The sequence below is a fragment of the Lynx canadensis genome, chromosome F2 (assembly GCF_007474595.2).
Source record: "Lynx canadensis isolate LIC74 chromosome F2, mLynCan4.pri.v2, whole genome shotgun sequence".
NCBI classification, from domain to species: Eukaryota; Metazoa; Chordata; class Mammalia; order Carnivora; family Felidae; genus Lynx; species Lynx canadensis.
The window spans coordinates 81,339,766-81,363,558 of NC_044320.2; positions in this window are offsets into that span (position 1 = coordinate 81,339,766).

Below are 23,793 nucleotides of genomic sequence, written 5' to 3' on the forward strand. Positions count from 1 at the left end.
CCAGTTGTGAGTAAGCTTATCTTGTCGCTTTCTGGTAAAGTCATCTGAAATGAGGCCATATGCAAATCCAAGGAAGGGACCTCGTATACTGGGTCTGTGTCAACTGATTGGCTACGCAAAGGCTGCCTTCACCCCGGGTTCTGTGTCTATATGCAACCTACAGCAGATCAAATGGTTAGCAGCCGGTTCATCCCTAACCCAGCCCAAAGTGGATGCCTGATGGACCTTGTAAACCCGCTCGTTTTGGAGACTTCCTCATCTCAGAAACCGGCAGCTCGTCTCTACTAGGTGTTCAGGCCAAAACTTACGGGGCCACCCTTGACCCCTCTCTACCTCTTACATCCCTGGCATTTGCCCCGAGCCTTCCACTTCCTACCACCTTCACTGCTTCTACTTTGGTGCAAGCCAACATCACCTTTGTTGACACTAGTTCTGGAGCCCCACAAATAATCTCCCTCAATCCACACTTGCCTTCCTTCAGCCTATTCTCAGCAGAGCAGCTTGAGGGGTCCTGTTAAAAACACGGGTCACTGGGTGCAGTAATCCAGACTGATGCCAGAATAGAAAAGAGACATTATTGGAATAATTAGTGGAATTCAGATAAAAGCTATAGTTTAGTTAATCATACCGTACCAATGTTAATTTCTTAGTTTGGAAAGAGGTACCGTGCTTAAGTAATATGTTATCATTAGGGGAAGCTGGGAGAAGGGTTTATGGGAACTGGCTGCACTTTTTTAGTAACTCTGCTATAAATCTACAAGTAATCCAAAATAAAAATTTGAAAAATACTGAAACATTTAAAAATTTAAAAACTGTTACATAATCACATTTCTCTGTACGGAATGCTCCAATTGTCCCTCATTTTATGCAGAGTAAGTATCCAAAGCCTTACAACCACTCCCAAGGCCTCCCATGATGCGGCCTTTGGGTCCTTTTCGGACCTCATTTCCCATGAACCACCTCCCACCACACACCTACACTCCTTTACACGTGCTGTTCTAGGCACAACAACCACCTAATCCACACCCTGTCTCTGGGCCTTTGTGCTCGATACCCCACATGGCTCCCTCTCTCACTTTCTATAGGTCTTTATTTCAATGTCACCTTCCCAGTCTTCCCGCCAGCCTAAAACAGAAGCCCCCCCACCTCCAATACTTCCACCTTCTGTGTTCCATTTTTCTTCATAGCATGTATCACTGTTTAATCTACTACGTGTTTTCGTTTTTGTTGGAAGCTCTAGAACGGCAGACAGTTTTGCTTGTCTCGTTCACTGTTATTTCAGAATCTAGAATGATGCCTGGCACTTGGAAGCCTTACATGACGAATGAATGAATGTGTGTGTGGTATTTTGTTAACTAAACTTGTTATTACAACTCTGTAGTAAAAGTGTCGGTGTTACATTCAACATACATCTAGAAATTCCAGGAAAGGGGAGCATCATCTAATTATAGTACAAGAAACTACCTGCAGGAATTAATGTAAAAACCTCTCACAGAACTTCTGTTTTTGATTCCCCAGGTAAGGAGCTTGGAAGCCACTACTCCGTTCTAACAAGTAAAAAGCTAAACAGACTAAAAAAATAACTATTCTTGGATCCATAAGGAGGCAAGGACACAGACCAGACCACTGTCCCTGAGATTGGACAGACAGACAGAAAAGTATAGGGAGCTTACCAGAACAGTCTCTGCAGCAGAAGTCACTGTGGAAAGCAGTGCCTGGGTAGGAAAACCTGAATTGTAAGTAACGAATTTCTAGAGGCTTAGTGAAGGCAAGTTTGAGAGTTAATGAATCCAAGGAGATCCACTCATGTGTGGGGTGGGGAGAACACAAAATTGTAGGATTTACCTCCAAGACCTCAGCCAAGGTTCCCACCATAAATATCAGAGAAAAGTTTCTTTGTGCTCCAGCAGTAGGAGGGGAAAAGGAATATTTTGAAATATTCCAGAACACTCTGTTCTTAACAACATTTGACTTTGGGAAAAACTAGTTAACCAGAGCTTAACCTGCCAGGGTGTCATCAGAGACTAACTGACCTGGGGAAAGGGAAATAGCAAAATCAGTTCTCTTGAACCATCCTGTTCCATCTAAGGGATGGGGTTGGGGGAATAAAATACAGATTGGGGAGGAAGAAATAAAGCTACTCTTGTTGACACAGATGACATGATCATCTGTAGAAAATCTGAAAGAAAAAAACAAAACAAAACAAAAATCCTCCTGTAACTAACAAATGATTATATAGTAAAGTTGCCAGATAAAAGGTCAATATACAAAGACTAAACGTTTCCTTCTATACCAGTAATGAACAAGTGGAATTTGAAATTTAAAAAACAATACCATTCGCATTAGGTTCTTAAAAATATTAAATACTTAGGCACAATTCTAACAGAATGTGTAAAAGCTCTACATGAGGAAGACTACAAAACTGATAAAAGAAATAAAAGGAGAACTAAGTAAATGATGAGATATTCCATGTTTACAGACAGGAAGAAAATATTCTCAAGAGGCCAATACTTCCCAACTCGGTCTATAGATTCGATGTAATTCCGATAAAAATTCCAGCAAATTATTTTGTGGATATTGACAAACTGATTCTAAAGTATATACAGAGAGGCAATGACCTAAAACAGCCAACACAGTGTTGAAGGAGAAGAACAAAGTTGGAGGATGACATTACCTAACTTTAAGACTTACTATAAATCTACAGTAATCAAGACAGTATGCTTTTAGAAAACCGAGGGGAAAAAAAAACAAATCAATCAATGGAATAGAACAGAAGTCCCAGGAATAAACACACATGAGTATAGTCAACTGATCTTTGACAAAGGAGCAAAATGGCCTTTTCAACAAATGGTAGTGGGACCACTGAACATCTACACGACACAAAATGGGTCTAGACCCATACCGTGCATGATTTACAAAAATTAACTTGAATCACATACCTAAATGTAAAACACTAAACCTAGAACTCCGTAAAGGTAACATATGAGAAAACCTAAATGACCTTGGGTTTGGCAATGCGTGTTTAGATATAACACCAAAGACCTGATCCATGAAAGAAATAATAGACAATCTGGATTTTGTTAAAATAAAAAAACTTCTGGTCAGAAAAATAATGTCAAGATACTGAGAATATAAGCCACAGAGTGGGAGAAAATATTTGCAAAAGACATATCTGATAAAAGACTGTTATCCAAATATACAAAGAACCATTACAAAACAAACAACTGGATTAAAAACTGAGTCAAAGATCCTAACAGACACCTCACCAAACAAGATACACTTTTGGCAATGAAATTTGGCAGTGAAATGGTGCTCAACATCATGTGTCATTAGGGAGTTGCAAAGGAAAACCAATAATGAGATGTCACTAGTTACCTATTAGAATGGCCAAACTCCAAAACGCTGACAACAATAAATGCTGGTGAGGATGTGAAGCAAGAGGTAGTCACTTTTGTTGCTGATGGAAATGCAAAATGATAGAGCCACTTTGGAAGACAGTTGGGTCATTTCTTAAAAGACTAAACATACCCTTACCACACGATATGGCAATCACTCTTCGGTATTCAGTCAGAGGAGCAGAAAGTGTATGTCCACACAAAAACCTGTAAGATATTTATAGCAGCTTTATTCATAACTGCCCAGACTGGGAAGCAACCAAGATGCCCTTCAGCAGGAGAATGGATACTGTGCAACGGCCAGACAATGGAATATTATCCACTGCTAAAATAAATGAGCTACGAAGCCATGACAAGGCACGGAGTAATCTTACATCATATTGTTAAGTGGAAGAAGCCGATCTGGACAGACTGCATGCTATATGATTCCAGCTATATGACATCTGGAAAAGAGGATCTGTGGAGAAAGTAAAAACAAGCAAACAAAAACAGTGACTTCCAGGAGTAGGGGTGGGGGTGGGGAGCTGTAGGGAGAAACAATAGACAAAGCACAGAGGAGGTGAGAAGAGGTTTAGGGCAGTAAGTCTACTCTATATGACACTGTAATCATAGATACATGTTCTTGTACACTGGCCCAAATCTATAGGATATGCAATGCCAAGACAAACACAATGCAAACTATGAACTTTGAGTGATTATAACGTGTCAACGTAAGCTCATCAGTTTTAACAAATGCATTACCTTGTGGGGGATGTCAATAATGGCAGAGGCTATGCATTGCATGATTTGCATCTACTTATGTGATTTTACTAAAGAAAATTTAAGACACTGGAAAGGAAAAAAAAAAAAAACCCTAATGGTTGTTACATAGGTTGAGTTCCTACCAAACACATTGTATAAAGGTCAGAGGTCAGTGAGTTGGATTTTCCTTCTTTTTTTTCTAACTCAATATATTTATCTCTAAGATGGGAATGCCAGTTCTAAGATGCAAAGATAAATGATGTCTTAGGCAGTCTGTGAGTATTGGGGAATTCCGATAGGGACTCTGTGGCACAGAAAGAAATGTGGTCCCATTCCTTTAAAAGTATGGAAAATTATATAACCAATCTGTCTAGAAAATGCGGACAGAGTCCTGAATCTGCTAGACCCTTCAGTAAAGTGGACAATGTGTACGGAAGGCCTGGAAGAGGCATGCTTCCATGAGGAATTAGTTTCAGAACACATTTCTGTTCACACATCAGAGTCTGTCCTCTTTTCTCTCACCTTTAGCCCCCTTTCTCACCTGCAGCCCTCTTTCCCAGCTTCAGCCACCATGGTACTTCTAATCTACTCTCTGCTGAGAGTCTGGGTTTGAATTCCCAGCCTTGCTTCCCAGCCCCTTTCAACCATTGGATAACCGTGTGCCTTTCAGCATATCACCAAAATTCTGTATCTACTTTCATTTATTGTAAATGGCCCAAGATCACAAAGCCTGATCGGGCTAGTGTCAAACACTGTCAAGTGCAGGGCACCTGGCTGGTTCAGTCAGTAGACCATGCACTCTTGACCTCAAGGTCATGAGCTCCAGTCCCATGTTTGGCGTAGAGCCTACCTTAAAGAAGAACTCTCGAGTGATGTAAAGATTGACGCTCCCGTTATTCCTCCAGCTTGTCCAATTCCTCCTGCCCTGCATGCATTTAGGAAGCACCACTTTTGGGGCACCTGGGTGGCTCAGTTGGTTAAGTGTCTGACTTCAGCTTAGGTCATGATCTCACGGTTCGTGGGTTCAAGCCCCATGTCAGGCTCAGTGCTGACATCTCAAAGCCTGGATGCTGCCTTGGATTCTGTGTCTCCCTCTATATCTGCCCCTTTCCCACTTGTGCTCTGTCTCTCTCTGTCTCTCAAAAATAAATAAATATTTTTTAAAAACCCATTACAATTAAAAAGAAGAAAGCACCACTTTTCCTTCAAATTATGCTTTGGTACTGGTGGAAATGAAAGACAGGAAGATAAAATATGGTCGAAACAGTAGTTAAGAGATATGAAGTGCCTTGACTACATGGAAATTCTAGAAATAAAACCATGTTTGACAAGTTAGGTACTAACAAGCCATTGAATTAAGGATAAAAAGCAATGCCTTGGAAATTTGAGCGTCACAAAATAAGAGCCCTAGTACATCATTTTGACTATGGTTCTGGTATACATCACAGAGATCCTTTAAAAAACATAAAGGTAATTAGAAGATGAGACAAAGATATGTCGGAAGCCTTGAAGGGTCAGGAGTAAACCCCAAGTCTCCATGCTGCAAACCGAGTGCCAATCGCTCACATCATTGCCAGTATATATTGCCAGCAAGACAGACGGATGGCAGTTAAGTAAAGCGGTGAAATCTGGATATTCCCCTTCGAAATGGATCTTTAGGAACAAGTCCGGCCTTAGTACTTCCTTACCAAGAAATCCAGAGTTTGGCCCACTTCATTTTGCTTATTTGACTCACATCTTCAAGAGGAAGATGGAAACAGGATTCTGCTTTCATTTCAGATGGGCATCAAAGTAGCATTTTTTCAAAGATTCAGGTCATTCATCTGAGATCCAAGTTCCTGTATTTCCAATTACCAAGAAAACCTAGTTTTCTACCGATAAAACTCCATCAGTCAGTTTTCTCATTTAGTGTTCCTCAGCTTCCGGGAATTGGCAACGTTGTGTGACTCTAGGGCCATTTTGTCCTTCGGATAATGTTTTCCTTGCAAATATCCAGAGAGCAAGCTAAAATGACTTGCTTACAATGGCTGTGGATTGCATTATAAGTACTTGCTTTCACAATTCTTGACAACAGAACGTTAATCGGATCAGAAATGTGACGTGTCTTCTCAGTCTGTGTTCTTCCTCAAATATCCTAAGTAACGTGCACCTACACTTGAATCTCTTGCTGGCCGTGCCTCCTCCCCACTATCTCTGCCAATATTGCTATAGTCTAAGACCTTATTACATCATACTGCTCTACCGGGCTTCAATATTATCGCATATCTGACCTGAACGTCCTTGGAACTTTGTTTTCAACACCTGGCGAGTTCTAATAACCGTACTTCTGCTTCAACGTAACGGTTAACGGAATAGACTCGAAAGACAAAAAAGCTTTGTTTGGAATCCCAGTTCTGTCACCCTAGCCTCATAATTTACCTAGGTTTGCCTTCTTGAATTTTTAAATGAGCCCCAGTTTTCTCATGTGTAAAACAGGAAAAAAAATTCCGTTTCACATATATGTTTTATATATTAAGGGATATATATTAAATAATATAATTAAAATATTAAACGATATATGTAAAATACTGCTAATTTACTAAACAATGGATATTAGTGTTTCTTTTATTAAAAATTCAACAACAGTCATTATTTACAATGTTGCCATTGAGGCAAAGCAAGATCCCAAAATGCCTTTGAAATTGTAAAAAAATGATAAAGTTACTTTCAAATTAGCGTTAAACTTTAAACACTTTCTGTCTAGCTATATTTTTTTCTCCTTTCAAATGTAGTAATCCTGTTACATCATGTTAGGTAATTTTCAGTAAACCAAAATATTTCATAAATCGAAGTAAGAAATGTTATCCCACCACAGAAGCAAGTGGTTTATTCAAGATCTTCCTCTGCTTATTCATAAGTAACGGTTGGTATAATTTTTTTTCAAAAAACATTGTTTAAGGGGCGCCTGGGTGGCTCAGTCGGTCGAGCAACTGACTTCGGCTCAAGTCATGATCTCACGGTTTGTGAGTTCGAGCCCCGCGTCAGGCTCTGTGCTGACAGCTCAGAGCCTGGAGCCTGGTTCTGATTCTGTGTCTCCCTCTCTCTCTGCCCCTCGCCCACTCATGCTCTGTCTCTCTCTGTCTCAGAAATAAACATTTAAAAAAAAGTTAAAAAAACCCATTGTTTAGGTTTATTTATTTGAGAGAGACAGAGACAGCACGAGTTGGGGAGGGTCAGAGAGAGGGGGGGACAGAGAATCCCAAGCAGGCTTCCCGTTGCCAGTGCAGAGCCCAACACAGGGCCCAAATTCTCGAAACCGTGAGATCATGACCGGAGCTGAAACCCAGGGTAGGACCCTTAATCAACTGAGCCAGCCAGGCACCCCATGGTTGTTACAATTTTTAAAAAAAAAAAACATACAATCTAGGGGCGCCTGGGTGGCGCAGTCGGTTAAGCGTCCGACTTCAGCCAGGTCACGATCTCGCTGTCCGTGAGTTCGAGCCCCGCGTCGGGCTCTGGGCTGATGGCTCAGAGCCTGGAGCCTGTTTCCGATTCTGTGTCTCCCTCTCTCTCTGCCCCTCCCCCGTTCATGCTCTGTCTCTCTCTCTGTCCCAAAAATAAATAAACGTTGAAAAAAAAATTAAAAAAAAAAAACATACAATCTCAACTCTTCTGATCATATTTTCAAATGTAGTATTTCTAGATTACATTCCCAGATATGAATGATAAAAAGTCTTAATAAGATAGTGAAACTGTAGAATATCAGAACAAAAAAATAGAGCTTCCTTTGAGGTAAGTTTCTTGTTCGGACTATCCCTATATTTAATCTTGAGATCCAGTGAAACTCACATTCTTGTTACGAGTAAATGAAAACAGCAAACTATGAATAGAGTTACAAATATATTTGCATTTTTTAAATTCCATGCAATAGACTGTGTAAGCCCAGGGCATTCTTCAAAGCTGCCTAACTTTAGGAAGAGAGGAATAGAATATTATGCAAATGTACATTTTAAAGCCCAGTCTTGGATGGAAAAAGTCAGCAAGACTGATGATATTTTCCCAGAATAGGCTTCACTGAGGGCTGCTCTCCCAGCCTGCCCCTGCCACTCCTCCTGAATCTTGAAGGTTCCAAAACCAGGATGCCTCTTCATGTTTCTGTGTCCCCCATTTGACCCACAGTTTCCATCTTCTCACTTTCCCTTACGTCTTCCCTCACTGACTTGCAATAAATGCATGTTCCTGCCCGCCCCTGCTAAAGCCGACAACACTGTTACCCTCATGACCTTGAGTGGCCGTGTGGGTCAGACAGACTTGAGATCACTTTAGACTCTGAAGCATCCTTCAAAGCGAGGTGCTATTGACATTTTTGCTTGTGTCCACACAGAAACCAACAGCTCCTTCCTCAGCCAGCAGGCTCAGACAGGTTGTGTTAATCTGCTGGGAGTCTGTCCGGATAAGCACCTCTCAGGATGGCTCACCACTCCCCAGGCAGGTGCCCCTGGGTCAGTGAGCCACGCTTGGGCAGAGGAGCCCTTCCCATCCGATGTGAACTGTCTGTGCATATGCAGCTAGTGGGGAATAGCTTCCCAGCCAGGGTCCCTCCTGGGTAAGTGACCGGATGCAGACGCAGCCTGACTGTCCAGAGCTGCTCCGTCCCCGGGGTGACGGAGGGAGCCATAATCCCTCAGGCAAGGAGATATTGTCACCTGCCATTCAGAGAGGTCTGAACAGCATCTCTTTTTCTTACCTCGAGAATCCTCTGCTAAAACTACTCTCTCAGCTGCGTTTCTACAGGAAATAAACACACTTGACACGTCAGTGTAAAATTATTGAATAGCATGAGCTGTATAAGCCTGTTTAAAGAGTAAATGTGGGCAGCTGATGGAAAGAAATCTAGGAAGCATCAAAAACTGTGTTCACTGCTCTTTACTTGTTTTCAGTTATTATCAAATTCCGGTTCTTCCAGACCCATTTATTTGTAACGTTGCTGAAACCAAGACTGACGTGGGAAATCGCTTCGTCATAATTGCCGAAGAGCCAACAGGAGACCAGTTCCAGCCCGGTCGGTCTGTGATCAGTGAGGACAAAATGCCCTTCCCTCAGGACACCGGTCCTTTATCTGGATGTCACTGCCCTGTCCAGCTCGTGGGAACAGGTACAGCTCTTTGCCGTGTATCAGCGGGTCTAGTCGTCAGGTGTGCTGTAAACGAAGCGTGACCAGCTGTGGAAGAGGCTGAGAAGGCCTAACCTCTGGCTCCAATCTGAAGTTCGAACACAAGGCCAATGTGCGGGTCTCGAGTTTGGCATTGACTCCTAAGTATTGCCACACCGTGCTTGTGGGATGCCGGCCTTACTCTACTCTTGTTTCTGAAAACAGGGCTGTACCAGCTTCTCTGAGCTTCTCTTCGTACTGAGCCAGATGAAAGCCCTGCAGAAGAAAAGACACAGGCCGCTGCCATCCAGGCGTCACCCTGCCAGGGCGCCCACAGAAATCACAGAGACCACACCTGCCATCTGGCATGCAAAACGTGCTTCCAAAACATCCAAAATCCGGATGTCCTGGGCTCAAATTCCTTGATCAATAAAGTGGAATCAAGACTCCCGACCTTGGTCTGCCAGGGCTTCTCCATTCATTGGGCCCCCTCTCAGCTGAGTACTAAGATCGTGGCATTTTGTGCAAGCACCTCAGGCGGGTGACGTCATCGGGGTCGAGCTGACATCCGTGCCACGGGTGGGCACTAGGTCCTCCCATCGTCTGCGCCTTTGGGACCAAATTCATTTTATTTCAAAATATTTTCTAAGTTGTTTTGTTTGTTTCTTAAAGAGCTGACGCTCCTCATAAGTAAGCTTCTGGAAAATGTATAAAAAATCAAAGGCAGGATTTTTTCCCCAAAGAATCATTACTTGATACACTTTTCTAATTAAAACAAATTTTTTCTTATAATTAAGAATGAATAGGGGCACCTGGGCGGCTCCGTCGGTTGGGCGTCCGACTTCGGCTCAGGTCACGGTCTCACAGCTCGCGGGTTCGAGCCCCGCGTCGGGCTCTGTGCTGACAGCTCAGAGCCCGGAGCCCGCTTCGGATTCTGTGTCTCCCTCTCTCTGCCCCTCCCCTGCTCACACTCTGTGTGTGTGTGTCTCTCTCTCAAAAATAAATAAACATTTTTAAAAAATTTTTTAAAAATTAAAAAAAAAAAAAGAATGAATGTGGAGGTGATGGTAGAACCAAGGAGAACATTAACAAAGTCCCAGCGGTTGGTGCAAATTGAACAGATGGCCTCACAGGGATCAGACAAGACTCCCACTGGGTGTTTCCATTTGCCCTGTGGCCGAACCCTAAGGCTTTTCATCCTCTACTATACCGCACCAGTCACCCTGCATCTCCTAGAGCAGGTGCTCAGGTATCCCTTCGAATATCTGCCACCTTTTCCCCGGAATCTTTCTCTTTGAGTCCTCTTTCGAACTTTCCATCATCCCACTTTCTACGACCTAGAAAACACAAATGAATTGTTGAAAGATCCAAGACTTTGATGATGCAGAAGGCGGGAAGAGGAGACACAGTCTTTGGGAAAAGGGGAGCCGGGGCAGGGACGGTGACAGAAAATGGCAGAAACCTTCAAAACCCAAACTAAGATTCCTTCCATCCGGTGCCGCCCACAGGATTACTGACAGAGAGTCAGAATTTGGAAGTCGGTGTTGCAAAAACAAATGATCCTGGCAGAGCACAAAGCACACAGTGAGGAGCAACAGGGGAACGGGATATTTTCATGACACCTTCCGTGGGGTTCAGTGAGAAGAGGCACAACTGGAGGTCCAGATCACCCAGCAAAATGCATCTGAAGGTTTTGCATGTGTCTGGAGGGGCGCGTGGAGTTTTAAAAGTTGAGCTCTCTATCTCTCTCTGTCTTACTCCCTTATCCTTCAGCATTCCTCAAAACTGATTATGATTATTGGGAGAAAGTCATGCAAAACTGCACGGATTCAAATACTTCCTGAATACAAACTCTCGTGTCGTGCAAGAAAAGAATGGACACCCGTCGGCCTTATTTAACCAAGTCATCCCCACAGTAAGTTCTAGTAGATACAAAATAGATTCAGTGTATGGGAAATAGGAAAAAGCTATTCCTTGAAGAAGACAGTCCCCTTCAAGATTATATTTTGAAGGAGATTGCCTCCGCTCTCATCGGAAATGCCAACCTGATTTGAAAGAACGTTCTAAGATACAGTCAGTCTGCCAAGAGTCCTCAGGGCAGCTATCCCCGGGGCCTTTACTAAGAGGCCCGTGCTCCTCCTGATCGGGGCCGAGTGTCATCAGGCGACTTTAGCTGACTTTGAACTACGATCACTGCACTTCGCTCAGCAACACCTGCTCACGGAGGCTGTGCCAGGAGCTCCTCTTGAGGTCTCTGGTTGGTTGCTGCTTTTTCTGATGACCCTGCTGTTCACATGGGCCCACTTGTTCCCTTAAAAACTGACCTCCTTCCACGCTGTTGTGGAGTATCTGCAGGATCCTTTCAACAGTGAGGACTGAAGTTGGAATCCTAGCTCGGCCCCATACTGACGGTTCTCAGTTTCCCCATCAGGAAGACTGGACTCACACTGACCTCACCAGCGTTTGTGGGATTAAGTAAATTGCATGTAAAAGAAGAGAGGGCAGACGTCGGGCGAACATTTGTTCCCCCCTCCCCCGCACCCCACCCAAACTCACGCCTTCCCGCTTACCCCTTTTCTCCTCCCTCGCCGCCAGGACCGGCTCTCTTAACATCCTCACGCCACGGTTGCTTCTTCTGAGGGTACCTTTGCGTGATGCTCTGGCCGGGCACGTGGAGGGGCTGGGAACCCCCGAAGGCCACTGCCCTGAGCTGGACAGGTGACCGCCGGGCACAGGAAAGAGCGGCAGTCCTGGCCTCAGAGACCGATGAGGCGTGTCCCCGCACTCCGGACAGGGGACACTCATCATCTGTGAGTTGAGGTTCTGCATCTGGAAAGTGCTTCTCAATACCATCCCTTCTTGGGCCTCAAAGGGGGAAAGAGGGACTAGGAACACGAAGGAGGGAGCACAGGCCGGTGATAAGCACGGTCCCAATCCTGGGATTCGTTTTTAGATGGACTCTTCCCCCTACCGTTAGGGCATCCGCCTGGTTGTGGAAACGGAGGACGGCTCGCTCAGGTCTGTGTGGCTCCAAAGCCCAACCCTAACTACGGCTTGTTGAGAACAGCACCCCCGCTTGCTTCAGGAGGCGCCCCGCTTTCCCCGAGTGACTCCTTCCGTGCGAAGCCAGCCTGTCCCCGGGATTTGGGAGCCAGACTGGGGGCATGTTAGTGACCCGCTCCAACAGTGTGCCCGTGCAGAGCCGGGCCACCTGCGGGCCTTCCGGCCCCCACCTGCCTCCACCCCGCACATCGGCCCCCTAGGTCTGTGTGCCACCTCCTCTCACTCACGTGCTCTGTCCGTTCCCTTTACCCTTCACGGTGCTGCCCTGCTCTGATTCTTTGGAAGACTCTGGCCCTGTTCCGTTCCCTCTGGAAGGTCGAAACCCACACGAAGAGAAAGAAGTCCTAACCTGTCGGCTTAAAAGCAGCACGGTTCCAGACTTCCCAGGCCATTTCCTTTAAAAACAGGTCAAAAGCGTAAAAGAACAAGTTGGCTCCTGTGGCCTTCGCGAGCGGGGGTGGGGGGGGGGCGGCACCTGTAGTCAGCCGGGACCACGGGGCTGCGGCCTGCGGGTCCCCCCCCCACCCCGGCGCCCTGCCCACCTGCCCGTGTCCATATTTCTCCTCCAACTGCTCAGCCACCTGCTGTGAGTCTGCGACCCCTTCCTGTGGGCCGGCCCACCTGTTGGTTCCTGACCGTCCCTTCTGTTCTCTCCAATCCCACCAGGTCACGACCGGGATCGTTTTCAAGGCTGACTCATCTGCCTCTCTGTCTGCGGGCCTCCCCCCGGGCAGTGACTTCCAGGCGCGGACTCGGGCCTTCCCGGCACAGGCCCGCCGCAGTCCCCGCTCTCGCCGTGCCTGCTGACACGGGGATTTGCTGCTATTTGGAGGATCCTGCCACCTGCTCCGGGCTGGAACGTCCCGGTCAGCTGTTTGCTGCATCTGCTCAGAAGCCCCACGGTGCGTTCACAAAGGAATTTTCTTCCTCTGTCACAGTTCAGGATCCTGAGGGTCAAGGCCGTGGGTCGGGCCCCCATTCAAAACCAAGGGACGCGTCGTGTTCTGTGAAAATGAGACGCAGGGTCGCGAGCGTGCCCGCCTGTGTACGTCACAGTCCTCCGTTTGTAAAGCAGGGTCTGGGCCTTCAAGTGTCCACTCAACGTACCCAAGAGCAGCCCCCGTCCGTGGGGTTGACGGAGGGCAGGGATCCCGTCTGAGGCTCTGCAGGGAAAGGAAATGCACAGGAAGGAGGAGAAAGAAGCTGTGATGTGTGGAGGCGTGGAGGACACGGGAAGAGACTCGGCTAAGTAAAAGGGACTAAGTGTGGGGACATGACTACTTCCATGCAAAACTCAGAAATCCGGGAGCTTTTCCGTTTCCAACGCAACTGAGAGCAGAAAGTGTACAACCTTTGAGTTAGGGTCGCAGAAATGCTAAATGGCATTCCGATGCGGTCGAGAAGCACAAACCTCATCCAGTCAATGACTACACCCTTCGGCGTGGTTTCATGAAGAGTCAGCGTGTCATTTACCTTCTTTCCACGCCTTCCCCGCGGCCAGCACACACGAAGCACCACAGGGCTTGCCGTGGTTCCCCCCGGGGCTTGCTCGGACTCTCCCGGTCACCCTGGCCCAGGACAGGAGCCCCGGACCCCAGATGCAGCTTTGAGGAAATCAGAAAGGTGTCCCCTCTGCGCCGAATGAGCACAGCGCTCCTCAGAAGGGACGGCACCCATCGACCGCTGTCGAGGCTGGCATCGAGGCCGGAGTCGCCCCACCGCCTAGCCTTTCGGGGGCTCGCCAAAGCCAAACGCCGTCCATCGCAAGAACCCACAAACGCGGCTGGTCTTGCTCACCCCCTTCCGGCGAGCCCTGACCCTCGCGGGCCGCGTGAAGGTGTCGCCGCGTCCAGGCCGCACGCCGAAGCGGCCAACTGCTCGCCTGTATCGCCAGCGCCGTGTGGCAGCCACAGGCTCTCAAGTGGATGCAGGAATGCTCCAGAATGTGTGCAACACAGCAACAGCTGGGAAAGTCATTGAAACACAATATCAATCCCCAAATAGTCATAATTTATTTGTTGAGACTTATAAATGGTCAAAGAAATGGAATCCACCTTCGGGAAATAATGTTTCTTTATGTCTCATCATAGCCCGTTTTCCCCCAAAGATTAAAACAAATGGCGCTGTTGTGGTAAATCATGCGTAGCTGGAGCTCTCCTGTGCTGGCCGTTGGGGTAGACAAGCAGGCCCCGGCTCATGAAGGGGCCGTCACTCATCTTCGGGGAGGAAGCGGGGAAGGAAGGCAGGGGTGGGGACTGGCAAGCGGTGGCAGCACTTGAGGACGAACCCGTGGCTGTCTCAGAGCCGTCCGCTTCCTCGGTGGCACCGAGGACCCTCCTCTGCCCAGTGCCCGGCCCGGCCCGGCCTGGCGGCCAGAGCTCCGCTGTCTGGGCGCACCCAGGCCTCTGGCCTCTTGGGCAGGTCAACTGCCCGTCGTCAGCGGACGCGCCGAGAGTTTCACAGCCTGAATGAATCACTGTGGCGTCCTGCTCTGGTCGCGCTGGGGAAATACAGAACCGAGTTCACTGAAAACGAGCCAATCCATTCCTTCTCGGGTGGAGCCAGCCGAACACCCTTCACCGCGTTCCTTTTCTGTGCCGTGCGCTTTGCTGGGCGCCACGCGGGCATAACGTACAAAAACACACGGGTCTGGTTCTCCTGCGATCAAGTGGGAGAAAGAAATCACTTTCTTTGAATGATCCCACACAATTCTTTGTTTACAACCATAATGAACGTTTTGAAGGAAAGGAGGGTTGGGAAAGTGTAACCCAGAGGGTCCCCACTTGGTGCGTGGAGGTCTGTCAAAGGGTTCCCGGGTCGGGACGCTTAAACCGAGACTAGACTCAGAGGACAGGGGGTCGGACAGGCCCGCGAGCAGGGGCTGGGCCTGAGGGTGAGGTTGGGGGGTGAAGCATTCCAGGTGCACAGAGGAATGTTGTAAAACCCAGAGATGGGTCTGGAGACAAGCACAGGACAAAAGCCAGCGTGGGCACCACTGTGCTGGGGCTCTGCTCAGCCCCCACGGTCCACACTTGAACGGTGCCTGCACAGTCTATCATACTGCAGAATGGAGCGCAGGACGAGGGGAATGAGCACGAAGGCACGGGCTACATCACGCATGACCCTTATTTCCCTTAGGGACGTGTTCTAGCTGCAAGGAAGAGGATATAAAGGGAAGGTAGTGTACCCAAATATGAACCGATTTGTCCGGTAAAACTAGCTGGAGGTGGGCCGTCCAGGGAGGTTAAAAAACTCCTCCCTGTGTTCATCCTCTCTCCTCTCTGTGGCATCGTGGCCTTCTACCCCTCCAGGGACCAGGCACCACTTCCAGGCACATAAAGGGACTAAGGGGCTAACAGGAAGGGACTGTGAGTTGTGCAGCCAAGCCTGCCCTTTTCCCCTCTGTAAACCGCATTTTCTTGGCAACTTCACGCAGGGAGGCATCTAAGCAGAAGGGCACGCGGGTGGGGATTGAGTAAGCACGTCACCAACGACTGCCATGGGCTCATTTGGCCATGCTGAGGGTCTGAGGTCGTAAAATTTGAAGATCTCAAGCCATTGCTCCATAACTGCACTGTCAAACACATCGTGTGACTACGCCATTTCTAATAAGCATGCGTCGCTTCTTGTAGAGATTTAACACAGCATTGGCCGCTGGATTCTAATTCCACCCTGACTAGTTTGTACTCCTTGAAGACACGCAGAAGGGACCACATCCCTTTCATCTCTGCACCCCCAGCATCCAGCGCTCAGTGCTTCACCCTCAGTAAGTGTATATTCATCCATGAAACAAACCTATTGGCCGCCGATGTGTGCCACATACGGTTCTAGGTGTAGACGGCTTATTGTGGATACATGCATTTAAGAACCATTTCAGGGAAGCATCTGACTCTCCGTCAACAGGTCAGCTTGCTCAGTGCTTTCAAACTGGCAGCTGACTGGTTAGAAATTCTCCTGGCACCACCTTTAAGGAAATTATGGTAGAGAAGGAAGAAAATCCCTCTTACAGTCTTGAATGATAGCGTGTGAAGGAGGAACACACTACAATCTTTATTATTCCCTGAAAATACAGTTAACGGGAAAAAGAAGGCACCTCCTTGCCAAAGCCAGCAGTCTCATTTGCATCTGCTGAACAGGGACACATTCCGGACTTGCCACAATTATTTCTCCTCTTTCCACAGATAGCAACATTTAAATTCATCCCAGGATGGATGTGTGTTATTATGCACCATGAGAAATTATTTTCTATTACAAAAATAAAGGATATCAGATCCTCATCTTCCCCACCTGCTCCTTAACTTTCTGATGGGCCTGATGAATTTCCCCCAAATGCCAACAAATCTCAATTTCCACCTGTGAACATTCACAGAAAAATGATGGACAGCTCTATGTGGCCATAAACCATAAGCCTGCACAAGAGATAAATGAAACTAGCTAAGTGGGAAGCACATTTTTTCTTTTTAATAGTCTATAAAGTGGAAGTATTATGTGTCCTGAGAAAATATGAGATTATACCAAAGTAACGCAGTAGAAAGTCAGTCTCTAAACTGTTTGACCAATACACTTTACCATTCCCTAGCCGATTTTTCTATTTCCAATAAGATAGCAACTAAATGCACGGTTAAGCTGAAAAGGTCAAGAATATGCAAGTAATGCTTACCATGAAAATTACATATCCACTGAAAGCTGGAATAAAACCAGGTAAAACCACCCAGGAATTACGTAGGTAAAAATGCTGGAACGTCAAGGTCAGTGTGTGTGTGTGTGTGTATATATATATATATATATATATAGCTGCCATTGAAAACCAGTTCCAGGAGAACCATGGGGCTACAAAGAATGGAAAATCCACTCATAAAGGACTTGTGCACAGACGCACGCATCCCAGGACCCAGCACAAAAACAACAGTTTGAAAGGCATCTGGACCATATGGGAAAGAGACTCATTTGTGAATCTCAAAGCATCTGCCAGAGAGGCAGGAAGCATAGGACTCTCTCCAGGGACAGAGGTGCCGACAGGCGTCACTTTTGCATTCCCCTTCTGACTTGTGGGTGCCAGCACGGGTGGGTGCCATTTTTGCGGTCCCTACAGCCTGCTTGCTGAGGTGGGAGTTCATCACCCCGCTTACACATCTGTGGCCCCCATAGCTGGCACGCATGCGCAGCCCACACAGGGGACACCCCCTGAACGCCGAGGTTTGAGACACAGGTTTGAGACAATTGGAGAGACAATCCTTGGCAGGCTACCACCCCCCCCACCCCCCACCAGAGCACTGCACAAAGAGCAGGCTGAAACACGCAGCTTGTTTTCATGTGGGAAAGGTCTATGTTCTTACCCAGCAGCTTCAACCTAAGAGGCAGAATTCAGGTCTGCTACACATCCAGAGGCTACAGAAGTGTCTCCGGGGAATTTGGGCAAGTAGATGCCATACTAGCACCCTGCCGTGGCCTCAGGACAGCCTGCTGATTCCTCTCAGGAAAGAGCTTATACACACATCTAAAACCATGAGTTTTGCCTCTGTCAGCCAGGCGACACCTCCAGATCTCCTGATCTGGAAGTCAGCAGGGTTCATGAATGTGGACCCACAAGACTGTGTATCGACACATCTTAAAAGCTACCGCCTGAGGATACGGCTTACAATTAGCTTGGACTAGGCACTGTATCAGATCCCTCCCTTTGGAACACTGAAGATCTTAGCACACCCTCAACTACTGGGACCTATCAAGAACGAATCGGACCGCTTAGACAATCACAAAGGTCCAAGAAACAACTAGAGGCTAGGGAAATGTTAAAGAAAGATCAACTGATAAAGTTCATCTCCTACAGAAGACCAGCCCTTCAGACTGAGAAAGGTAGCTCTCTCACCTAACACATGGAAACCGAGTCAGAGCAAATCAAGGAGCCAGAGGACTATGTTCCAAACAACAGAACAAGATAAAATCTCAGAAAAAGACCTTAATGGTATGCAGATCAAGTAATCTACCCGATAATGAGCGTAACATAAAGATGCTCACCCGAATTAGGAGAAGAATGAACGCACGTAGTGAGAACTTCAACAAAGAGGCAGAAAAGACAAGAAAGTACCAAACAGAAGTCACAGAGCTGAAGACTGCAATAGCTGGAGGGAAAAATACACCAGAGGAAATCAATAGCAAGCTAGACAATGTGGAAGAATGGGCCAGTGGTCTGGAAGGTCAAGCAATGGAACTCACACAGACAGAGCAACCAAAAAGAAAAATAATTTTAAAAAGCAAAGATCCTTAAGAGACCTGCAGGACAACATCGAGTGGAATCACATCCACGTTATAGAGGTCCCAGAAGGAGAAAAAAGGGAAGGGGCAGAAAACTTATTTGAAGAAATACTGGCTGAGAACTTCCCTAACCTGAGGAAGGAAACAGACATCCAGCGACAGGAAGCACAGACAGTTTCACATCACACCAAGAAGTCCACACCAAGACACGTTATAATTAAAATGTCAAAAGTTAAAGACAGAATCTTAAAAGCAGCAAAAGAAAAGCAAAATTGTATGGGGGCAAAAGAGCCCTATAAGGCTATCAGCTAATTTGTTAGCAGAAACGTAGAAGCCAGAGGGAGTGCCACAAATATTCAAAGTACTGAAAGGAAAAACATCCAGCCAAGGATACTTTACCCAGCAAGTTTGCCATTAAGAATTGAAGGGGAGATAAAAAGTGTTCCAGGGACAACCAGACACTAAAGAGGTCATCATCATGAAAACAGCATTAACTAGTATTAAGAATAAATATAAAAGTAAAAATCTCACTGGTAAATTAAAATATACAGTAAAGGTAGTGGGCTAGACACTTAGAAAGCTAATATGAAGGCTCAAAGACAAAAATAGTATAATTAACTATAACTATAATAATTAGTTAATGGATACACAAATAAAAAGATAAAAGTTTTGTCAAAAAGAGAATACACAGGAGGAGTAGTTTCTAGAATATACTCAGACTTGAGATGCTATCAACTTAAAATAGTCTGTTATAGATAGATAGGATGTTATATGTGAACCTCATGGTAACCACAAAGCAAAAATCTATAGTAGATGCACAAAAGACAATTAGAAGGGAATCTAAACATAGTACCCAATAAGATCACCAAACTACAAGGGAACAGAGAAAGAGAAAAAAGGAAAAGAGAAGAACTACAAAAACAGCCAGAGAACAATCAACAAATAGCAATAAGTACATAGTTATCAATAATTACTTTAAATGTAAAAGACTAAATTCTGCCTTCAAGAGACACAGAAGAGCTGAATGGATAAAAAAACAAGACCCATCTCTAGTTGCCTAAAAGAGACTCACTTCAGATATAAGGGCATACACTCACTGAAAGCAACAGGATGGAGAAAGATACTCCATGCAAATGGAAACAAACAGAAATCCGGCGTAGCCAAACTTATGTCAGAAAAAAAGGCTTTAAAACAAAGACTGTCATAAAAGATAAAGGGCGTTACATAACGATGAAGGGGTCAATCCAGCAAGAGAAGATAACCTTTGTAAATATCTATAAACCCAACAAAGAAGCACTTACACATAAAAAGCTAATATTAACAGAGATATAGAGAGAAACATAACACCTTAATACATAAATGGATACGATAAAAAATGGATACATTCTAGAAATACACACCCTTCTAAGACTGAATCATGCAGTAATGGAAAATCTGAATAGACCAATTACTATCAAAGACTATTGAATAAGTATCAAAAACACTTCCAATCAAATGGCTTCCCTGGTGAATTCTACCAAACATTCAAAGAAGATTTAATGCCTATCCTTCTCAAACTATTTCAACAAAATTGAAAAGGGGAGAACACATCCAAATAATTTTATGAGGCAGGCACTACCCTGATACCAAAACCACACAGGAACATTACAAAAATAGAAGATTATAGGCCAATATCTCTAATGAATATAGATGCAAAAATCTTCAACAAAATATTATCAGACTGAATTCAACAATACATTAAAAGGATCATACATGATTGAGTGGGTTTAGTCCAGAGATGCCAAGATGGTTCATCGGCAAGTCAATCAATGTGATACCACATTTGCAAAATGAAGGATAAGAATCATATTCATCTTAATAGATGGAGAAAACCTTTGGTAAAATTCAAAATTCATTTATGACAAAAACTCTCAACAAAGTTCACATAGAGTGTATGTACCTTGATATAATAAAGAAAATATATGCCAACCTCACAGTTGACATCATACTCAATGGTGAAAAGCTGACAGCTTTTCTTCTAAAATCAGGAATAAGACAAGAATACTCAGTCTTGTCACTTTTATTCAACATAGTATTGGAAGTCCCAGCCACAATAACGAGGCAAGAAAAAAAAAAAACCCAAACGAACAAAACTAAAAGCCATCCAAATTGGAAAGGAAGAAGTAAAACTGTCACTATTTTCAGATGACATCAAACTATATATAGAAAATTGTAGAGATTCCATGGAAAAACTATTGGAACTCATAAATGAATAAATGCATACAAACTAATAAATGAATTCAGTAAAGCTACAGGATGCAAAATCAATATACAGAATCTGTTGTATTTCTATACAGGAACAATGAACTATCAGAAAGAAATTTACAAAACTCTATTTATAATTACATCAAAAAGAATAAAATACCTAGGAATTAATTTAACCACGGAGGTAAAAGACTTGTACACTGAAAACTACAAAACACTGATGAAGGAAATTATAAAAACATAAATAAATGAAAAGGTATTTCATACTCAAGATTTGCAAGAATTAACATGGTTAAAATGATCCATACTACCCGAAGCAATTGGCATATTCAGTGTAATCCTGACAAAATTTCAACCGCATTTTTCACAGAGGTGGAACAAATAATTCTACAATGTGTGTGGACCTACAAAACACCTCAAATAGCTGAAGTGATCTTGAGAAAGAATAAAAAGATGAAGGGACAACACTCCTGATTCCAAAGTATATTACAAAGCTATAATAATTAAAACAATAGGGTGTGGCATAAAAACAAACACAGACCACTAGAACAGAATAGAGAGTCAAGAAATAAACCCAGGCATATATGGTCACTTTATGACAAAGGAGCCAAGAATATACACGGGTGAAGTGACATTCTTTTCAATAAATAGTGTTGGAAATACTGGACAGCCACATGGCAAAAAAATGAAACTAGACCACTGTCTTCTACCATATATAAAAATTAACTCAAAATGGAATAAAGACTTCAATGTAAGACCTGGAAACAAAAGGGGCGCCTGGGTGGCTCAGTCGGTTAAGCATCCAACTTCAGCTCAGGTCATGATCTCGCGGCTCGTGAGTTCGAGCCCCGCATCGGGCTCTGTGCTGACAGCTCAGAGTCCGGAGCCTGCTTCAGAATCTGTGTCTCCCTCTCTCTCTCTCTGACCCTCCCCCACTCACGCTCAGTCTCTCTCTCTCAAGAATAAATAAACATTAAAAAAATTTTTTTAAATACCTGAAAACAAAAAATTCCCAGAAAAAAACATAAACTCCCTGACATTGGTCCATTGGTCTTAATTATAACACACACACACACACACACACACACACACACACACATATATACTATGTAGTTATATTATATGTAATATGTACATATACTATATGTAATATGTGTACATATTGTATATGTATGTATTTTTCGATCTGACTCCAAAGGTAAGGGAAACAAAGAAAAAATAAACAAATGGAACTTCATCAAAGGCAATCTACTAAGTGGGAGAAGATATTTTTAAATTATATATCTGATAAAGAGTTAATATCCAAAACATATAAAGAAATCATGCAACTCAAGAACAACAATAAAAAAAATTCAATTAAAAAATGGACAGAGCATCTGAACAACATTTTTCCAAATACATAAGAACCAGATGGCCAAAAGACACATGAAAAGATGTTCAATATCACTCATCATCAGGGAAATGCAAATCAAAACTACAATGAGATATCACCTCACACCTGTTACAATGGCTATCAACAAAAAGGTGAGAAATAACAAGTGTTATTTCTCATGGGAGAGTTATATCCTCATGGGAGGATGTGGAGAGAAGGAAGCGCTCATAAAATGTTGGTGGGAGTGGAAACCGGTACAATCACTGTGCAAAACAGTACAGAGATTTCCCAAAAAGTTAAAAATAGAACTACCATACCACTCAGCAATTTTGTTTATTGAGCAATATTTGTAATTGCCAAGATAGGGAAACAGCTTTAGTGTCCATGGATGGTTGAATGGATAAAGATGTGATATGTACATACATTGGAATGCTACTCAGATATGAAAAAGAAGGACATTGTGACAACATGGATGAATCTTGAGGGTATTTTGTTAAGTGAAATAAGCCATATGGGGAAATACAAATATGGTATTATCTCACATGTAAGTAGAATCTAAAAAACAAAATAAACAAACAAAACAAAATAAAACAAAAACAAATTCAAAGATATAGGGAATAGACTGGTTATTTCCAAAGGGGAAGGTACTTAACAAAGAGTGAATGAGTGAAGGAGCTCCATTGTTTGGTGATGATTGGTAACTACAATTATGGAGGTGCTCATGTTGCAGTGTCCATAAATATTTAATTATGATGTTTTACACTTGAAACTTATATAATGTTATATACTCATTTTTTCATTTAAAAAGTATTGTTGTTTTCAATTTTTCATCAGGCTATCCTGACGCAGCCTTACCATGAACAGGCAGTCGGTTGCACTAGGCTAATCCATTTCAGCCGGCACAAATGAATAATTATGAAGTCTGGAAAGGTGAGTTATTTGATAAGAAGCCTTACAGAGTACGAAACTTTGTTAGATTAAAATTGTGTGTGTGTGTGTGTGTTGGTGGATGGCTTCTGGGAATGGGGCTCATTTAACTTCAATTAAAATATGGCCTAAATCGCTCCTTTTCTAGACAGATTCTGAAAGTAAATTAGTCCTAAAATCTACTTCCATTTGTCCTTATCCAATACCAATATTCAGCAGATTCTGAGGAAAGGGAACCACATAGCTTTTGAAATCTTTGTCTCCTTAAGAGTCAGTCTTTCTACTGTTAGAGCCAGCAGCCCATTCGGCTGACATAATATAGACCTCACATGGTTTAGACCCTGAAGCCTTATAGCAACCCATGGAATTCAAAGAATTCTCTAAGTGTGTATGTGTGTGAGTGTGTGTGTGCGTGTGTGCATAACATACCCACATACACACACATGTGTGATTTCAACAGAACAGAAGTCATAGACGTATCTTATACCAATATTTGGAGCCAAAAAAATTGTCTTAAAAATAATATTTTTAAAGATATAAAGAGCTCAAAATTATGTCTAAACATAGTAAATATATAAAGATGAGCAAGTTTAATGGTCATGCTTAATTCTCTTGTAAAAAATGGTCTTATCCCTAGACATATATAGAAGAAACACTTGTTTCAGGTG